Below are 20,211 nucleotides of genomic sequence, written 5' to 3' on the forward strand. Positions count from 1 at the left end.
CACCGTTCCTCCTGCAGTGACCACCACCCCCCAGACTCCGTCGGACGGATACATCGCGGTATCACCATCGGGCACCCGGTAAGGCGGCGGGAGACTCTGCTTGCAGGTCTCTACTACCAACAGCCAGTCCTGTTACATCGGGGAGCCATAACCGCATATCTGAGCGAGGAGGGTTTTATTCCATCCAACACGGGGGGTTGGCACCATCGGCTATGTCGGAGAGTATCCCGATATCTCACAGGTGAGGTGGGGGTTACACAGACCCACACATAACATCGGATATCATTACGGGACATTCTATGCCTTATTTTTTATGCCGGTCTATGTGATTCTTTTAGTATACAGCACTTGCCATATTTGCAGCTTCCACGTGGGGACCTTCCCCGTTTTTCTACTTTCACAATTTTTGGGGCACCGGGACAGCTCACTAAAAACCGGGACTGTCCCGGCTAATCTGGTCACCGTACATATTTTGCATATGCCATCTTTTTCCTCACTCTCTCTTCTCCTAATGACACTTCTCAAATAGCAAGTTGGCGTTCACAAGGCGAAAGTGGAGCAGAGTAAGTTCATACATTAAAGCTGAAAGACAAACAATGAATATAACACTATTTGCATACATCCCGAGGTACTTGAGCAGTTTCCTGCATAGATAGTTTTGTACTAGGCACGGCGTTGCTGAGTTTTTTCTTTTCTCTTTCAGCGGGCAGTTCTTTGAACAAGTGTGTGAACAAAGGCTCATTTTAAATAATTTGGCAACTCTTTCTAGAGCAAAAATGGTAGGCCCGGCAATTAGTCTGTACTGGCCCTGGAGGACGGCATATTGACACTATATATGTATTTCTCTCTCTCTCTCTCTCTCTCTCTCTCTCTCTCTCTCGTGTGAAGGGAAAGGGTTAACCACACCTGTGATGGGTGCACAGGTAGTGGTCAGAGCACAGGCTCTTCCCTGATTGGTTGGTTTGGTGGTTCTCTGGCGGTCTGAGGGTTTATGAAGTGTTGTAATCGCTTTTCCTGCAATTGTTTAAGTAATAATCCCAGAAGAACAGGGCATTACTGGCCAATAATGCTGGAAGAGTTGAAGGCCCGAGGCAAAGCCGAGGGACTTTAACCCAGCCAGGGCATTATTGGTCAGTAATGTCCTGTTCTGAGGGGATTATTACTATTATAGGCTAAATGTAGGGTAATTTTTAAAAAAATTGGGAGAAGGAGTGGCTCAGTGAGTAAAGACCCTGACTGGCACTGAGTTTGAAGCAGGGGAACCTGGTTCAATTCCCAGTGTTGGCTCCTTGTGACCTTGGGCAAGTACTTTATCTCCCTGTGCCTCAGGCATCAAAAACATAGATTGTAAGCTCCCCGGGGCAGGGACTTGTGCCTGCAAAATGTCTCTGTAAAGCGCTACATAAATCTAGCAGCACTATACAAGAACATGCTATTATTATTATTATAACTTATGTAGCCCTGTTTCCCCCACCACTAAGTGAGATCAGGGGTGTGGGCTGTAAATAGCTACTGGTGCTGCCCTTTTACCTGTTGGCTCGCAGGAGCATAAGCCTCCGCTACTGGGAGCCTGGGGTGAATTACTCTTACCACTTACAATATGGTGCAGCGCCTCCACCTGTGAGAGATCCCAGCAGAGTGGGAGCAGCCCCTCACAGGACACTCTTACAATGAACCACACAGCTTAGTAAAATAGAAAATGGCTTTACTGGAACAGACCCACAATATAACAGTTACTGTATAGGCAACAGACAATAACATCAGTAACAGTTTAACTCTGTACCCCGAATTGTACAACTACCCAGTCACCTCGCAGGGCTGTAACCCCATACCCCACACTATCATGGAACAAGAGTCATATTTCTGCCTGACCTCTCTTCTGCTTGTCAGCTCCTTAAGTTTAGCTGCATGCATTTGTTCCACATACACACACCGTGCCTGTGGGATGTATCAATATGTTGCCCTTTCTGCCTGTGAGCAGATAGCCAGTGAGTTGCTACAGCAACCTCTGAGATTCTTCTCAGAATGGGCTATTCCGCCCTCCCCTCTTGTTTGTTTCCAGATAGTCTGTCCCAAGACTATTCCTGCTACCCAGAATTCCCTCACACTTCCTTTTACTTCCAACATGGGCTGAGTGAGTACGTTCTGTTATCTCTCTACTGGCAAGGCCTTATCCCTTTCACCTTTCCCTACTATCAAGCACGCTTACTATAGAGACATCCTCTCACAACACCATCTTCCACAAGTGCCTTTGTGAATCTATGCTTTCACTAATAAAGTGAAGAAAAGACAAAGTACTTGTTGTGCTTGTAACAGGAACGAGTTGAAGCTATCTGGGCTATTCATACTAAACGTGACTCTGGCCTCAGAATACACACCGTGTCCACTGCAACCCCAAAGTCCCACATCCAACCTCCCTGGTATGTGAGACAGCGCTGCCCACAATGTGTGTATACTCTGTTGGTGTGCTTATTACTATACCTGCCCAGTGCGCCAGCACCCGGGCCCGCTGATCTCTTCGCAAAGGATCCGCCGATCCCGGGATGAATCCGCCTCCACGTGGGTAGGTGTCCCGCCGGACGATCCCAACCTGAAGACAGTCTCTCCTGAATAGGTCTGGTCCCAGACCAAACTTGCCAGGCCACGTTGCACACAGCTGTGTCCCTGACTATAACTCACTGCTTAAAGGGCAAATTTCCTACCTGCAAGGGCCTTCTCTACAGCAGCAACAAACTCCTACAATGTCTCAGGGCCTAGCTGGGGGCCTAGGGGTTTACGGACCTAGTGCACTGGGTCCCTGAACTTCTGCACACACAACCTCCCCTGTCTCACTCCCAGCTCTAACTCCTAACTGACTCTGCACACAACAATGTATCTATTCCCAGCTGCAGGGAATCCTAGTGCCCTATTGGCTATAATGAGTCACCTGTGCTCCAGCCCCATGGCTGCTGGGAATTGTTGTCCCTTGTGAGCCTTTCTATCATTGTGACCGCTATGTCTGCCGTTTATGCGCGACACTGAAATGGCTGCCGGGTCGCCTCTGCGCATGCGCAATCCTCCGCGCATGCGCAGACACATTAAACATGGCGGCGTCCTGCCGCAGCTGCCACCGGGAGCCCCGGGCGATGTGCTCGCCCCCAGCGATGCGCTTGCCCCCGCAAAGCTTGAGGTAAGGGGGAAGAGAACCGGGAGTCAAGGGGACCGGAGGGACCCTGGCTACACATCTTTTACATTTTTCATTACAAAAATAGACACTTTATTAAAAAATAGACACTAGTCATATAGATTTTTATCAGCATTATTGTCTACATTATTTTACTGTACGTCTTTATTAAAATGAAATTGTACATAAATACAGCCCCCCTCTATATACACACACACTTTGCAGCTCCCCCCCTATACACACAAACACACTGCAACCCCCCTTTATATACATGTAGCCAGGACTGGTTCTTGGCTACCAGTCTGCCTCCCTGGCAGTAAGTCCTGGTTAGAGCAGGCCTGCCAGTACTTATCATGGGTTTTCCCCACTCCAAGCAGTACTCTTGAGCGACAGCGGAAGAGGTTCTACCCAATCCTGGGTCAGACCTGGTGCCCTCCTCCTGGCTGTACTTAGGGGATTGCCGACCAAATTTAGTCAGTGCATCTCCCCACTTGAGAGAGGCAGGTCACACACAGGTTGCCTGAATACTGGCCTTTCCTGTTCCTCTTCCCCTAGGGGGAGAGTGAGTGTGTATCTTTCCCCTGATCCTGATAGAGGATCAGAGAAGAGCAAGGACTCCTGCGGGGGCCCTTGACCCATCCTACAGCTGGATACCAACCCAGAGACTGCATTGGGCAGAAGCCTGCAGTGACTGCCTTGAGCTGAACAGAATAAACCTGTTCCAGTTATTCACACCTCCTGCCTGGTGTGTAATTTTTCTGGGGAAGGAGAGGGAATTGTGTTCTACTGTAGGAGATTGCCTCCATACATCTGGAGCCTGCGGCAGATGGAGGTGCTGTACCACTAGAGATCTATGTTGGGTATGTACCCCAGAAGCCTGTCCTGTGTCCCCACAAACATCAGCGGACAACTCAGCCCTCCTGCTTATGTACAGTAGCATGCACCATACACGCTGTAATGGCAGAATCTCTGATCGGGTGGGAGAAACACTGTTGTTACATACTGTACACAAGCACACTCTGCAGCCCCCTCCTCTACACCCACAAAACACACTGCAACCCTCTTCCACCCTCTACACTCACAGAACACACATACACACACACACACATACAGCAGCCCCCCTCTACACCCGCAAACACACACTGCAGCCCACTGTAAACCCACAAAACTGCATGCAGACACACACACACACACACACCAAAACACTCTGCAGCACTCCTCCAGCCCCTACACCCACTGACACACACACACACACACACACACACACACACACACACACACACACACACACACACACACACACACACACACACACACACTGCACTCTACACTCACAAAACACAACAACAAAACAGACTGCTGCCCCCTCTATATACACAAACACACTCTGCAGTCCCCCCTACACACTGCAGCCCCCCTCCTCTACACCACAAAATACACTGCCGCCCTCCTCCACTCTCTACACTCACAAAACACACACACACAGACGCTCCCCCTCTACACCCACAAACACACACACTAAAACACTCTGCAGGCCTAATCCACCGTCTACACCCACTGACACACACACACACAGCAGCCTCCTTCTACACCCACAAAACACACTGCAGACACACACAAACACACAAACACCAACAAAACAGACTGCTTCCCCCCTATACATCCACAAAACACACACTTGCTTGAACATACCCTCATTCATACAATCGTTGACCCACCCAAGCAGGGTCCAAGTTTGTTGGGCTGAGCATATTGTAACGTGTGCTCACCACAAACTGGATTAGAACACGGGGCTGAGGTGGGGATGTATATAACCGCCGCCCTAAAACCACGGGACCAGGTTCCGTGCAGAGTCAGTGTCAGTGTAGCTGGGTCAGGTAGGAGAGTTCGGGTATGTCGTGGAACTTGCCGTGGTCCGGGGTAGGAGAGAGGAGAGTGGTTTAAAAAACATGCTGAAGTTCAGGGGTACAGAAGACATGGGTCCAGGTTCAAGCAGGGGTCACAACACAGATCGGGCAAGGAACAGGCAGAGTAATAAAGGAGGTAGGAACTAATCGGGGCAGCAGGAGAGTGTTGTCATGCATAGGATACCAGCCGATAGGAGGAAACAAGATTGGCTGCATGTGAGAGGAGAGGCAGCTGATACCTTTCTTGAGATTACCTGTCGCACGGTGTGCATGCATGCGCAGGGGGGCATGATGTGAGGCGGGCGCGACGCCAAGCGCCATGATGCCATGACGGGAAGAAAACTCTGTGAGCGCGGTGTTCGGGTGCCACGCACGTGCAGACCGAGGTCTGCGTGCACCGCAGGTATTGTTGTGTGACGCATCCGAGAGGCGGGACCTAGTTGCGATCCTGACATCACGGTATTCAGAAAGAATCTGAACCCAACTCAAACCGTGCGGCAGGAAAATGCATAAACCGCTCGGGACAGCAGAAAAACTAATCTCAGCCTCTCTCAAAGTTCTCCCTGTGCGATCCCTTAATTGGTTACTCACTGCTAAGGTAATGTAAGGGGTTAGGGGGCAATATATTGTATTTTTTTATTGTAATGTTACTGTTGCTGACAAAGGAGGACAAAGATGTGATGAGGATGAGGACAGCCTTCATTCTGGAAGGGGTAAGTGCAAGTTTTATTTACTTTATGCTGGCTGATGTTTTATTTGAAATGGGCAAATGCCCTATTATCCACATCTGGATAATAGTAATTTTGCCCATTACTGTACTGTATGTTTTAGGGGGGTTGTTGGGGGTACAGGAGGTGGGTCGTAGGGTTGTTGTGTTTTTTAATGTTTATTGTGGGTAGCAGGGATGGGTAAAGGTAACATTTGGCCCGCGGTGGGTATTTATACCTACCGGGTGCATAGTAGGATGGTTAATACCTTCATTAACTTTGTGGTATTAACCGCTATGGTAATGAAGGGGTTAACTCCTCCCGCAACCCCCCGCAAGGCCTAAACACCCACCATGGACCAAATACCACCTTCACCCACCCCTGCTACCCACAATAAACATGGCACTGGTAGTTAACCCCCTCATTGCATTCGCGGTTGGCCGCTAAGTTAATGAACCGGCAGTAAATGCATTTTTCATGCATCGGATTGATGCTGGGGGTCGCCAGTGCTGGTATTAATGTGTATCAGCTCGGGAGACCCCTTGCTTCAATCCAATGCAGGAAAAATGCTGTTTTTTTTCCCAAAGTCCTGCTTGCAGATCCCATCTTGCCACCCTTGGGCTGCCGAGATAAATCTTTGATAAATACACAATTCCAGAGCTCGGATTATCTAATCTGAATTACTAGTATAACACCCTTCCCCCCCCCCCCCCCTAAGGGAGATTTGCAGACGATGGATGTTATGGTGCTAACCTGTAGGCTCACAGAAGGCCTGAGCCTCCGGTCCTTTGGGAGCTTGGGGGGTGCTAGGTGCAGCGCCTCTACCCGTGGGGATCCCGGTATAGACGGGAACATAAATGTGTACAGCAAATAACCTGGCATATCTGTGGAGGGGTCCGATTGATCATTCTCATCTACTTGAGGAATAGGCAGTAAATGGTTTCTATGCCAGACTTTTACCCTACCCTCCGAATCCTTTATACGATATACAGGGATCCCAGGCAGCTGGGATTCTACTTCAAAACGGCTATCTCTCCATTTGACAGCCAGTTTGTGTTTTCCTGGGACTTGCAGATTTCTCAGTAGGACCTTGTCCCCAGGGCTAAGTTCTTGATAGCACACCTTGCAGTCGTATCATCTTTTATTATTTTAATTCAGCTTAGCGGTGGTCCCTTCAGCTAACTGATACACTCTGTGGAGATTGGCTTTCAGTCTCTTAATGTATTGGTAGTGTGCCACATTGGGCACTTCATCAGTAGAGATTCCCAGACAGATGTCCACAGGTAGCCTAGCTTCTCTACCGAACATTATAAAGTAGGGGAGAAACCAGTGGACTCAAGCAGGGGTACAGTTTTAGTCATGCGTCAGGTGTTCTACATTTTTGCTCCAACTTGCCTTTTCTTTGTCTGGTAATGTACCCAGCATATCAAGCAAAGCCCTATTGAACCGTTCGGGTAAGGCATCACCTTCAGGGTGATAAGGGGTCGTATAAGATTTCTCAATCTGTAGCAACTTCAACAGTTCTTTTATGAGTCTGTTCTCAATGTCGCGAACCATGTCAGAATACATCCTTTAGGCAGTCCGTAGTAAACTAAGTACCTAAGTATTTTAGCCACGGTTATGGCCTTTTGATCTTTGGTGTGAAGGCCTGTGCATATCTGGTATAATAATTGGTTACCACCAGAACGTTTCCAATGCCCCTGGAATCTGGCTCTATACACAGAAGGTCCATGGGACCATAACTTTTTAGATGGCCCATTGGAGCTGCCTGTGTAGGCAATGTATTTCTCTGAATGCACCTCAAGCATTTTTGGCAATGTTGCTCCACAGATTCCCTCATTTTTGGCCAGTACAACCGGTCTCTTCTCCACTCCCAAATGTCCATGGTGGTAATGCAGCGACCTCAGAACCATATATTGCAGTTTCCTTGGGGGAACAAACTGTCTCCAATCCGGATGGTTATGGTAAGGGACCACTCTGTATAGCAGACCATTGTATAATTGGAATTTGTCCTATTCCTTCATGAGAAGAGCAATCGTATTCCCAGGAGCACACTTAATCAATGTGGGGTTCTGTTTTTGTACTGCCCGATGCAGAAGGCCACACACTGGATCAGCCATCTGAGCTTCAATGATATCCTTCCATCTTATTATAGATCTTCCCGCCATTGACAGGGACTGCAGCCAGAAGCACATCGGATCGACGTCCCAGAGAATCCACCACTCAAAGTTCAGAGAAGGCTATTTTCCCTTCCAATATGGCTGTTGTAGAACACATGGCACGAATTCCAGGGCCAGGTATTTCTTCCCATTCTTCATCTTCAGAAGCTGGATTTAGTCCCAGCCGCCTGGACAGAGCGTCAGCCCCAATGTTCTTAGGACCAGACTTGTATGTTAAGGTGAAATATTGGATAGGGCAGCCAATTGTGACGGTGCTCGTCTCAAATCAGGAGGCGGACCCGCAGGGCTGAGGTAGGAATAAAAAAAAAACACAAAACGACTGGCGCCTAGATTTACCATACAACACCTAAAGTGGTCACAGATCAATTGTGAGACCAGTCCTCGGTGTCCTATCAATATTGGATGATTCTTGATTGATGTCTCATAACATGTGGAGATAAGCAAAGAAAAAAATCATAGTGCTACACTGGTATAAAACAATAAAACTACAAAGAGACGCAACAAATTACATCCACACACTCATAACACAGAATGACTAAAAAAATAAATTGTTCTATTTAATACTAAGAATAAAAACCTATACAAAGACAAATCAAATGTCTAAATGGACATAAGGAACATGAGCTGTGGAGATCCCATCCAGTGATGTAAAATTGTAATCCTACTCACGTCAGGGCAGCTAACAAACAGCGTTGATAGCAACTGTGTCTCTCCCTCCGTGCTGCATCCAAATCTGGAGGCTCCAATGTGCTCTCAGGGCTCAGATGCCATCGTCACGCCAGCCTGTTGCTCCGTTCACAGACCCGCTGGTCACGTCGCATCCAGATGACGTCACTCACATGTGCGCTGTCACTGAGGGTCCCGAATGTTGTCTGCAGTTGCGGCGTATAGCCAAACCACCTCCCCAAGCAATATTTGATAGGGGGAAAGGATGCAGGAAATCGGCACCACTGCTCTCAATGTTCACAATGCTCTCAATAGTCGCAAGACCACCCTACGCGTTTCATGACGCTAGTCACTTCGTCAGGGGCATGGATGCATGGCACCTTCCTGGTTACACAGATATAACCAGGGAATCTTTTCTCAGAATAACAGGAACCGCATCCGTGATCTCACGTTGGAGGGCCACCCAACAAAACCCCTTTCCTCCTTACTTCCGGCGGCTGCGTGGTCGTTCCTCCAGACCTGGGGATCCTCCCCTGCACGTTGTTCCGCTCCGCGGACGACCCAGCTAACAGGCAAGTCCCTGAAATATGGCCGTCCCTACAACAGTCAGCTAGGGTGGCTCAGGGCCTAACTCGGGCCTACGGGGTTTCCTCTGGCCTAGTCCTAGACAGCCTTACTGGCACCCAGGACACAACTTTCTCCTCCACGGTCTCCGGCAGTTCTCCCATACCCTTGCTGTACTCCAGAGGATATTCTGTTCCAGGAGGGGATATCCTCAACCCAGTCGTTTTGTGAGTACCAACATGGCCGCCGCACCTCCGTATAGGAGTCTGAAGAGCTGCATCAGCTCCCCCCTGAGGTGCAGACGACTACCCTGCTACACTAGAATAGCGTGATATCAGAAAAAATGCAATTTCCAGATGTTTTGCAGCTCCGGCGCAGTGTTTTGCCAGAAGCGAGAACTCGCCAAAAATTGCTTTCCCCGTGCGATTTACCCAAGTTATTGAGGCTTTCAGATTAGCTACATAGTAAAATTTTGCGATAGCTGATCAAAAGCCTCGATAAATTGATTATCAAATCTTTAGAATGAGGCCCACTATCTTTTTCTGGAAGCCATAATGGTTACCAAAGGAAACGCACTGTAGAACTAGTGATTACTTTTAATAATGTGTAAAAATCATAAATCTATCAGATTATAAATGGCCTGCTATGAGGCCCATATTTATCTATCCGCATAGCATTATCCTGCTACATCCCTTTACCCATTCCTAGATAAACCGGTGTACTCCAAAAATCTTGAAATAAAAATCTTTAGCAAACGAAAACATCTGCATTTACATTATACGTAAAGAAGCTTACCAAAGATCCACTACAATGTAATGTAGCCCCCTTTCCTGCTGATATAGAGAGACTTCTAATGCTGTATATACTTGCTGGCTCAGCGAGATCTGGGCCTCTGCTAACTGGGAGCCTGGGGTAACAATATGTACTTGGCAGCGCCTCCACTTGCCCAGGATCCCCAATAAGTAAGATTCCTCTGGACAAGAATAATGATAATAATCCACAACGTGTAACCTTTTACTATTAATTGAATGCAGAGCATGAACATACACATATCACCCGTATAACCACAGTGCATACATATATATAGCAAGGCAATAATTAGATATCAGTGGCCTTGCCACACTCCACCTTGGAATAATGTCCTTTACCCACCACCCTGTGAGCCCACACCGTGTCCAATGTACTGGACCAGTCCCTTGCTCACTTAACCCTCAGTGTCCCCAAAGAACCCTCCCCAAGGCGGGATGAGCGCATGCAGGTACCGGTGTTGGTGCACTTATATACTACCTTCTGACCGCTCCAGTAGCCGGTAACAGTACTTCGCAAAGGATTCGCCGATCCAGCGTAGTCTCTCACGAGTAGTTGCTTGACTCCAGCAGCTTGATCCCAAACCACTGGCAGCACAAGAATACTGTGTCCCTGTCCGCTACTACAGTAAAGGGTATGCTGTCTCTATCTATGGCTGTTCCATGCAGTACCACAAGCTGGTGGTGACTCAGGGTCTGCACTAGGGCCTAAGGGGAATCTCTGGCCTATGCAGTGGGTCACTGACCCCCTGCAACACACACCTCCTCCCCCCTTGCTCCTCCAGGACCCTCTGCTAGCGTGGTCTCTCCCCCACGCTTCCCTTTCCTGCCTGCCAGCAATCCCTTCACTCCTATTCGCTCCCTGGCATCACATGCCCCTACTGAGGCTCATGGGAATTGTAGTCTCACCTCAGAGCCTCCTCTCTATTGGCCAGCCGTTCGCGCGCTTACACTGCGCATGCGCGACCTACCAGGGCGCCCCGCCGCACATCTGCACTGCGCATGCGCAACGATCAAACATGGCGGCGCCCTATGCTTTCCGGGCCGCCACGGAGCCGCCAAAGCACCGGAGCGCTCCCTGCTCCGCCCCCACCCTCCTGAATTGCCAGCGGGTCTGCTGCTCGTCACTACAGCACCCGCAACGGAGGTACAACGGGGGGGGGGGAGCAGGGGAACACCACTACAGTAATGTCTACAGCAAACTACAGGACCGTAAACTATTCAACCTGCAATTGTTAAACGTGCAGGGCGACATTTATCAAAGGCTATAGGCTGCAAAATCAGGTCATAACTGGGGCAGAAACATTGATTTCCATATGGCTTTTCTTTAATAAATTTGGTGTTGCTTCCCCCCCCCCCCCCAGTTTGGCAGTAGGGGTAGGAGGCTTAAATAAATTACCCCTACAACGTCAATATAATGCTTAACAAAGCCAAGATGTGCGTTGTGGGTGACATTTAGATGTCATAAAATGTCTCTGTGCAATCACAAGTGCAACACTTTTTTTCTTGTAAGATCACTGAAAAAAGTTCATAACATTTAGATAGAGATCAGTAGCTATACGGCTTCTAACTACAGTCCAACATACAAAGAGGTCATAATTCAAAGTTTCTCCGCTGCGCCAGAGTTATCATAGAGAAACGTACTTTCTGTGGACTTCTTTCCTTTGCTAAATCTTGTGCTGTTTTTGCTGTACAATCGGGCAGCCTTAGCTGCATCAGAATTGCAGAAATCTATCATTACATTACCTAAGGAGCATGAAGCAGAATGATACATTTTTCCATAATAACAGACCTTTTTTTCTATTCTCTTTTTTAATCATTTTTAATTAAAAAAAAAAACTAAATACTGTATAAGCATCGGGCTATGTGTCAATTGGGGTCATGTACGAATGTTAAAAACTGGTACAAATTACAAAGCTTCAGAAAATTGTTTGAAATGTTGTTGATGGTTTTTCCCCATCATTTTCTAGACTAGATTTTGGGCTCTGTCTCAGAAGCTTTTTAATTACATGCAATTGAACCGAAGGAGTGTATTGTATGCAAATGTGATAATCATCCAATGAAACATAACAATTAAGAGCAATTAATAAATATTGGGACTTGTTTAGATAGGCGTTTAGACTAATTTGCACAGTCTAGCGGTCTATAAAGCAGTGCAAACATGTCCAATTGCTTCATTTACAATCAGGATAGAGAATCAAGTCTTCCTAAAACAAAGCTCCTTTAACTACATAACGTTTGTATATTTATTTATAAAATATTTTACCAGGAAGTAATACATTGAGAGTTACCTCTCGTTTTCAAGTATGTCCTGGGCACAGAGTAAAACAAAATAATACATGGTTACAAATACAGTTACATAAATGAACAAGGTATACATTATATACAAGACATTGCATGCACAGTTAAAGAAAATATATATTATGAGCGTATGAAACAGTTACAGACCAGATTAAAGTGTGAGACAGCCTTAGATTTGAAAGAACTTAAGCTGGTGGTGGATATGAGAGTCTCTGGTAGGTTGTTCCAGTTTTGGGGTGCACGGAAGGAGAAGGAGGAACGTCCGGATACTTTGTTGAGTCTTGGGACCATGAATAGTCTTTTGGAGTCTGATCTCAGGTGATAGGTACTGCATGTGGTAGGGGTGAGGAGCTTGTTCAGGTAGCTGGGTAGCTTGCCCAGAAAGTATTTGATGGTGAGACAGGAAAGGTGAACTTTGCGCCTAGACTCTAGTGATGACCAATCTAGTTCTTTGAGCATTTCGCAGTGATGTGTGTTGTAGTTGCATTGGAGAACAAAACGACAAATTGAATTGTAGAGGGTGTCAAGTTTGCTAAGGTGGGTTTGAGGAGCCGAGCCATATACTATGTCTCCATAGTCAATAATTGGCATTAGCATCTGCTGTGCAATACGCTTTCTGACCAGGAGACTTAGGGAGGATTTGTTCCTGTAAAGTACCCCTAGTTTGGCATAGGTCTTGGTTGTCAGGGTATCAATGTGCATCCCGAATGTTAAGTGGGAGTCAAACCATAAGCCCAGGTATTTAAAACTAGTGACAGGTGTTAGGGTGGTTTTAGCGTTGGTTCTAATCAGGAGCTCAGTCACTGGAAGCTTTACAAATTTAGTCTTGGTCCCAAATACCATTGTTACCGTCTTGTCAGTGTTTAAAAACAGTTTGTTTTGGGAAATCCAGTTTTCGAGTCTCAAAAAGTCAGACTGAAGTATGTGTTGAAGGTCAGAGAGGCTATGGCTGTGTGCATACAGGATTGTGTCATCTGCATACATGTGTATTGAGGCTTCCTTACAAGCTGTGGGAAGATCATTAATGAACACTGAGAAGAGTAGGGGCCCCAGAACAGAGCCTTGCGGGACACCACAGGTGATATCCAGGGGGTTGGAGTTAGAGCCTGAGATGGACACATGTTGGGATCTTCCTGATAGGTAGGACTGAAACCAGTTTAAAGCATGTTTCCCTATTCCAGAGCTCTGGAGTTTGTTAAGCAGGATAGCATGATCAACTGTGTCAAAAGCCTTTGCAAAATCTAGGAATACTGCACCAGTGAGTTGTCCCCGTTCCATTCCGCACTGGATTTCATTGCAAACTTTAGTGGTTGGGACGAAACCCAGACTGGAATTGGCTAGGGAAATTTGTCTTGGTGTAGAAATCGCTTAATTGGGAGTAGACACATTTTTCCATAACTTTGGATAGAATTGGGAGAAGTGAGATTGGCCTGTAGTTTGAGACAGTGTTTTTGTCCCCACTTTTGAAGATTGGGACAACTCTGGCAGTTTTCCCGGTCTTAGGGATATGGCCTGCAGACAGGATAGAGTTGACTATGGAAGCAATTGGTTTGGCAATGGCTGGGGCACCAAGTCGTAGGAACCTAGATTGTAGTAAGTCGGGTCCACATTGGCTGCTTAGTTTTAGTTTGAGGAGCGCTTGTGTAATCTCCTCTTCAGATACTGGGCTAAATTGAAAATTGTGGGCAGTGTTGGGAGGGGGTGGGACTATAGGGGTACTCCCAGGATGAGATTCAGGTTTGGGGTTTGTGCTGCGTTTCGCTAATAAGTTAGTGGCACACCCCCCAAAGTCTCTATGCTACAAAACTGGTCAAGATTTGCAGGGCCGACCTTACCTTTGGTGGGGCCCAAGGCGGCGTGCTGGCAGCAGGGCCCCTCCTCCTGCAGCGTCATTACTACACTGCAGAACGTGATGGGACAACGCGACGTTGTGGAAGGAAGGCCGATCCACATAAGGTAAGATCCCCCCCGTGAGCGAACACACGCACCTCCCCCCCCGCTACCTCTTACCTACCCCCAGAAATCTCACCACACACACCCCTCCCCCGTCCCTACCGGTCCTGCTCCAGTTCCGGGACTCCCCAGCTCCCTCCTTCAGCACTTCCCTCTTCTGTCTGGCATAATTTGGATCCCAGCCCTGGCAGAAAGAGGGAGAAGAGAGAGTGCAGGGCTACTGAAGGCACGGGGCCCACAGCAGCAACCTTGCCCTAAGGCTGCGGCCCCACTGCCTGCGCTCCCGCGAGGCTGGCGCCTGTGCAGCCGATTCCCCCGGTCTGCTGAGAGCTAGGGGGGAGTGACAGGGGCGCGGCCGTGACATCACCTGGCAGGTTCGCCCTCATTGGCTGAACCACCGGGGGGGCGTGGCCTAGCGCTCCGTCGCAACTCCTGCTCTCAATTTTCTTGAGAGCAGGAGTTTCTCTCTGCGCAGCGCGGCACCCCCCCCCTCGCAGCGGCCCCGGCCCCATTGTGGGGCAGCTCTTGTCCCTGCAGTGTCCGCCAGGCTGGCCTTGTGGCATCGGTTATCAAAGACAAAATTCCATTGAAAATTCGATTTCTGTTTCCCCTTGATATATCTGGAGCTACTTTTATGCCCAAGTTTTCCAAACAGGAGACTTTAGGGGGTTGTTTTTAACCCTTTGATTGCCGGAGGGACCGCAGCAGCAGAGTACCAGTTTTTGTGCCCCAATTTTGCAGCTGGTAGACTTTGAGAAAAGACTCTTATGCCAACAAGGACGGACATTTTAGCAATTTCCTGAATTTTCAGCCGAAATCTCCCTTTACAAAGCTTCACATGCTGTCCAGGTCGCACACTCTTTTCAAGTTGGTTTTGTTATTTTTCATCATTGGGTGATAAAAATGCAAACGTGTAGCAAGGTACCCCCTGGGCTACTAATTTACCTGCCTAACACATAAGTCCTGGTACCAGCGCAGGAAGTGTTAGGGTTAAATCTATGCCTTGTTGCAGTAAACAGCTCCCTAGAGTGACAGGGGGGTATGCCTAAGGCCTAGGTACTGCCCACACCGGGGCTAAGACCCGGGACCCTCCCCTGGTAACAAAAAGGGTCTGCAGCCCAAATTCAGGGTTCTCTGTATCTCTTACTCCTCAGTGAGAGAGGTATGTCCTATCCCCTCCAGGGGAGTGGGATGTATGCTGTGCTGGACAAGGGACCTGATTCCAGGTCTTCTCTCCCACAGGGGAGTGGAAGCAACCACCCCATACTCCACCAGGGAGTGTGGGAGACGAGGAGAGACTCCAGGGGCCTCAAGCTCCTGGGGTTGACTACAGGGACACAGAGAAGAGGTTGCTGTGTATGTCAAGACGCTGTTGATGTATGCTGTGAGACCAGAATAAAGACCACCGTTTCCTATCTCTGATAGGCCCTGTTGGAATGGAGGCGGTGCACCGAAGATAAGAGCTACAGATCCGAATGCCTGTCCTGTTATCCCCTCAGTATCCTGTAAGCCTAACAGGTGAGCAGCACTACACCAGAACCAAATCTCCCTTCGGGTGGGGGGAAAGGGGTTACACTTGTATGTTACTGTTTTCTGTAACTAAACCAACAAAAATAGGCATCTTTGCTACAAAGAAAATTAACTACAGTCCCTGTAAAGAAAAATGTGTACAACTCTCTTAATAAATGTCCCATCTATTCCATATTATTCTAATTCAGTCAAATTAAAGCTTTAAATGTTCTCCATACATTTCAGAATACAAGTGATTTTTAAAGGAACATATGGGTTAGAAGATTGATGAACGAATTCAGAGAGGAAGAAAAAGCAAAGGGCTTTTAATAACATCACCAGCAGGAAAAAGGCACAGACACAACCTCCCCTTACTGCCAATCCTGGCCACTCAGGTATCTGAATGTAATTAACTTGACTCTTGTTTGCTTATAAGGGAACAAAGCACTCCCTTCCCTATGGAGCACTAATTAACCCCATTGCTGCCAGATGGGTTTCTCACCTTGCTCTGAATGGTTTCACAGTAAAGGGTTAATGTAATTATTGCTTGGTTAGTTTTCCTGCAGTGTCTAAACTGTTTTTATGTTGCTTCTTGTTTTGTTAAGGGAACAATATGTTAGTCTACAGTAAAATGAGGTAACAGACGTTTTCTATACTACGTATATTAAGGCTGGAAATCATGACTGTAAAAATGCTAATCGGGTACCAAATTGATTATCATTTTGTTACAATCTCTAAGTATAACTTTTAATTTATTAATAATTATCAGGATTGTTTGTCCAACTTCCTGGATTTCTAGGCCTTCCTTTTTCAATCTAAAATGCCAGAATCACTTTACTCTTTCCTAAGTCTACCTCAGCGTCTCCCCTGCTGAAATCCCTCTCCTGGCTTTCTATCAAATCACATATCACGCACTCAATTCTCCTCCTCACTTTTAAAGCTTTACACTCTTCTGCCCCTCCTTACATCTCAGCCCTAATTTCTCGCTATGCACCATCCCGACTCTTGTGTTCTGTTCAAGGATGTCTTTTCTCTACCCCTTTTTGTTTTTAAAGCCCTCTCCCGCCTTAAACCTTTCTCACTGGCTGCCCCACACCTCTGTAATACCCTTCCCCTCAATATCTGACAGGCACCCTCTCTATCCACTTTTAAGACCCATCTTAAAACACACCTCCTTAACAAAGCATATGAGTAGCTCCGTGGCTGTTACTTTACACCTCATACTGTACATCGACCTTGGCCCCTTGCAGACGCACTTGCCAGAACGCCCTCTACCTCTGTACGTTCCTCCTACTTACCAATTAGATTGTAAGCTCTTCAGGGCAGGGACTCCTTTTACTAAATGTCACTTTTATTTCTGAAGCACTTCTCCCCTTTATGTGTTTTTTGTATTACTTGTTATTTATATGATTGCCACATGTATTACTGCTGTGAAGCGCTATGTACATTAATCGCGCTATATAAATAAAGACATGCATACATACAAATTAGAAATGCTAAAAGATGTCCTAATCTGGGGTGTCCATATGTACTGTATCAACACAAAGAAGAGTGTGCACTGACAAATTGTGTTGCCCATAATTTCCTATGTTGGGTGCAGTGCACCTGACCCAGATATGTATTTAGACAACATAATCACATATAATATAGTGTGTACACATAAGTCAACGAAACTACGCCATGACAAAGCTCGGAGAGTCCCAGATCTGGCACTCAATAACCACTCAATGAGATGGCAACTTTAAACCCAGTAACCAGATCAAAATATGAACCCATATGAAGCGTGTATTTGTGAAATGTGCTGAGGCCAGGTTTTGCATTGTTCTGTTCCCTGATCAGGGTTAGGGACATCCACGTAGTGCATTTTGAGTATTAATACGGAAACATTGAACTTTTGGAGTCTTTAGCTATGATACACAGACCCTTTTGTCTTGCTGCTCTTTTCCTCACTTATATATGTCAGGTAGGGGTTTTTGTTGCTGGAAATTAGTCAGCTGTGTTTTTCTAGGAAAAACTGGTGCTAGAAACGTAAGATATATATCTAGGGTCCAAGGGTGAGAATCTCTTAGTAGATCTCCCTATTTCTGTTGTATTCAGTACTTTTAACTGTCTTTCTATTTGCTGCAAAGCTTTATTTAAAGGCAATTGGGACTGTTATATCAATCTCAGAATTAAGCCCTGTGGCTAATTTCACAGAGTGAACGGAGCCAGCGGTATCCCAGTTTAGGGGAGTGACGTCACCATCAGAGGACCCGCGCAACTGCTGATTACAGCTGAGCAGTGACGCTTCCGCGTCCGAGCACACAGACGGAGTGAGCGGTTCCTGAGATTATCAGCCCCTTTGATGCAGCGATCTGAAAGCATTTTACTGATGTGCCTGTTATTTCTGCTACATTGTAAGTAGCCTCTGTTGCTTGCGCAATAATTTTATTCATAAACGTACTTCACCATATTGGTATCTTTTTCATCTATAGGTACATCTCGTTGGGGAATTCGAATATAGGACTTGTTCATGTATTTATCCTTCAGGTGTTGTATATCCATGCACCTGTGTCTCTGATTTGCGCCTTTTGTAGTTTTTATTTCCTTTGGGGTGGTGTACACCCATTACATTGTGGCAGCACTCATAGACATCATTGCAACACTATTTTAAATCAGTTTTGCGCACCTTATACTTTTTTCTTTATATATATATATTTTTTTTTTTTTTTTAATTTGGAACTAAACTACAGTACAATCCGACATTATAAAAATGTGGTGGCAAAAGCATTTATCCACTGCCAGTTAGTATTCCCGACGCATTCCGAATCATTTTATAATCACTAGATGGAGTTTCTTGTTGATGCCTAAAAATAGGAGCCTGAACTTCCCAAAAATAACCCTGATTATTGTAGTTTTAATACAATTTCTGTTGCACTTATCTTGCAAATTGTTCTGGTGATCAGAGAGTGGATTCCTGGTTTATTTAGAATAGCAGCACAGAGTATTCAGAGAAAGTTCACCATTTGAGAATCCTGTTATGGATTCGCACTACTGAAATAACTATTCTTCCATTCACAGAAAGCCAAATCAGACCTGGAATACTTTCTTTTTACGCTAAGGGAAGATAACTATATGGATCATTTAGAAAGGGAATTTTATACATTGTACTATTATTCTGCTATGTGTGTCAGCTAACGCTTTCCTAAACTCTCTTATTGACACTCCCCAAACAAGCTGATGCACACAGTCCAAAATTGAAACAAAGTGGGACTGATTCTTCAAAGTCTGCAAAACTGGTACAACATAAATGCACCAAATTATTAACATTGACAGCAATGAGATTTTATTGGTTTCATAAATCTGATGCAGTAATTTTGTACTGGTTTTGCACTAATATTGCAGCCAGGAGACATTGATAAATATTTAACCTCCCAGTGAGTCATTAATCAATGAGTAGTCTCTAGGCTACAAAAAATGATTTACCAAGGAATAGCTTTGCCAGTGAGATCAATAAGATGTGCTTCTTAAACACAATGCAGTCTTTTTGCACGACCCCACCTGTTCTTTAAAACAGCACAAACTTCTCAATTCACCATTAACTTCAAAGCGTATAAGGAATCATTTATCAACGTTTTCCAATGGAAAAACTGGTGCAAAATCACTGCACCAAATTGATCAAACAAGAATACATTTCATGCTGTTTCTTTGACCCAGTTTTGCAGCCGGGAGACTTTGTTAAATGACCCACCTGAAAAATTTGGAGAAAGGATTGTGTAAAAATAATTCTAACACCAGATTCTTAAAAAAAATAAAAAAAAATAAATAAATTAGGAGCATTGGAGAGTTTTTTTTCTTTGATAAATCTGTTGCTAATTATTTGCTAACAATGCCAGAATTCTTATTGTAAATTAGAATACAATTCTAAAATAGGTTTGATGACATTTTATTGTGCGAGCTTCAATTATTACTTACATTTTTTGTTATACAAACTAGAAAATTATAAAGGATGTTGATCCAGGGATTAATCCGATTGCCAATTCTTGGAGTCAGGAAGGAATTCATTTTTCCCCTTAATGGGGTTTTTTGTTTGCCTTCCTCTGGATCAATAAGTAAGTATAGATATAGAATAAAGTATCTGTTGTCTAAATTTAGCGTAGGTTGAACTTGATGGACGTACGTCTTTTTTCAACCTCATCTACTATGTAACTATGTAAATGTCAGAATTTGATGAATGATAAGTGAGTTCTGACAAAGAGGGCACAAAACACCTCCTATGGTGGAAAAGCTTTAAGCACTCACAAAGTGAAGAAAATAGTCCGTTGGTTCAACGGTAGTGTTTTACATTACGTTTATTGAATAAGTGCATTTTATAGCTACATATATACATTTGTATAGTAGATTATATATGTACACTGAGCTCAACCTATGTTAAAGTTAGACGACGAAGGTACTCATCCTATATTTGCAGAGTAA

The 20,211-nt window shown here is 45.8% G+C and overlaps 1 long non-coding RNA gene across 2 annotated transcripts in view; it reads left to right on the plus strand.

The window, feature by feature from the left end:
- Window positions 1-19,549, plus strand: part of LOC142488498 (uncharacterized) — a 37,749-nt gene extending 18,200 nt beyond the window's left edge. Inside the window, exons 3-5 of one of the 2 annotated variants that reach the window (XR_012799443.1) lie at window positions 15,673-15,765; window positions 16,003-16,151; window positions 17,953-19,549. This is a non-coding gene — a long non-coding RNA (uncharacterized LOC142488498). The remainder of the gene's footprint in view (window positions 1-15,672; window positions 15,766-16,002; window positions 16,152-17,952) is intronic. The other variant, XR_012799445.1, reaches the window with a different exon arrangement.
- Window positions 19,550-20,211: the final 662 nt, after the last annotated feature.

Source organism: Ascaphus truei, chromosome 2 (assembly GCF_040206685.1).
Source record: "Ascaphus truei isolate aAscTru1 chromosome 2, aAscTru1.hap1, whole genome shotgun sequence".
Lineage (NCBI taxonomy): Eukaryota > Metazoa > Chordata > Amphibia > Anura > Ascaphidae > Ascaphus > Ascaphus truei.